The following is a 1,663-nucleotide window of genomic DNA, read 5'->3' as shown; positions in this document are numbered from 1 at the left end:
TTTTTTTACAAAGAAGTACAAAAAAGTACAAAATGAAGAAAATAATATATAAAACAATAATATATTAAAAAAATAAATATACCAATACATTATATTGTCTTTGAGCTTTTGTAGTTCAATAGTAGTTCATGTATAAATTGGTAGGAAAAATAAGGATGCATGAGAGTTGAGAGTTTTGTTAGTTTTAAAAAAAGGGTTAAAAGTTTGTGTTAAGCAGGAAATTATATATATATATATATATATGTATGTATGTATGTATATATATATATATATATATATATATATATGTGTGTGTGTGTGTGTGTATATATATTTATTTATTTATTTATGTGTTTCAGCCAAGTGGCTGCGGTCATGCTGGTGCACCACCGTGAAAAAATGATGAACAACCAGTTGACTTTCAAACCTTATGGAGGTTCTCATCAGAGGCATCCCCATTATTCTGACAGTCTTCATATATATATATATATATCCGTGATGATGACCCTCGGATGGGTTATGTAAGTAAAAATTACATTAATGCACGAAATCTGGTCTATGACTAATTCTTTATATTTTTGTATATTTTCATTTGTCTTTGAATTTCCCTGGAGAACATTCTTTTCTTTTGTGGTTTGACCGTTGATGGTCGATTTCTAGCGTAAAGGATGTCCACTTAGTGGTCATCTCTTCTCACATATATATTTATATATATATAGATTCAGTTGAATTAGGTATTTAAATTGATTTTGTTGACTACAGAGTATAGAAGGGTCAGTTGGGCACCATCTGTAAAAAACACAGCACCATGACACAATTTACTGTGCCAGAAATCTGGAAACAATATGCTGTACTGCTTGGACATGTGGTTGGGAAGCAAGCTTCTTACCACATGGCCATGCCTATATATATGTATATGCAATGAGTTTCTTTCAGTTTCCACCTACCAAATCCATTAACAAGGTTTTGGTTGGCTTTGGGTTATAGTAGAAAAACTTGTTCAAGATGCAATGCAGTGGGAGGGAACATGAAATCACATCATTTGGAAGCAAGCTTCCAAATGACACAAGTACACATACTGTTCTATGTACGTGTTAACATGCATGTGTGGACATGTACGCATGTTGATGCAATGAAGAAAAGAGAAACAAACCAGAAATATTGTGCAATGCACCATATTTCATATGATACACAGATAATGATTAATGCACGTGTGCAGATTTTTTAACAATGCAGCTACTATTTACAAGTGTTGTTACTGACAACCGGATGCAGACAGCAGTTCAGCTGCACACAATTAATACAGAAACATGTGCACATTTGCACCTGTTGCAGGAGATATGATGATCGTGCAGCTGGATCATATTCCATCTTTTATCTGAATTGTTTGTGCATTTGTGTTGATAGGTGTGTTTGTGTGTGTGAGTGTATGTGCACATTTGTGTGTGTGTGGGGGATGTGCATTGATGTTGTATATCTTGTGTTTATTTGTATATTTCTGTATTTGTCTGTGAGGGTTAATGTGTATGTGTTTCTATATGGATTTTTAGTATGTGTGTATATATACATATATATATATATATATATATATTTATATAAAGGGCATTATTACAGAAAATAATAATGCCACACAGTGGACTTCTCAAAATAACCACTGTGTGGCGTTATTATTTTCTGTAATAAT

This window comes from Octopus bimaculoides, chromosome 27, assembly GCF_001194135.2.
Source record: "Octopus bimaculoides isolate UCB-OBI-ISO-001 chromosome 27, ASM119413v2, whole genome shotgun sequence".
Taxonomy (NCBI): Eukaryota; Metazoa; Mollusca; class Cephalopoda; order Octopoda; family Octopodidae; genus Octopus; species Octopus bimaculoides.
This window is presented reverse-complemented; position numbering follows the sequence as displayed.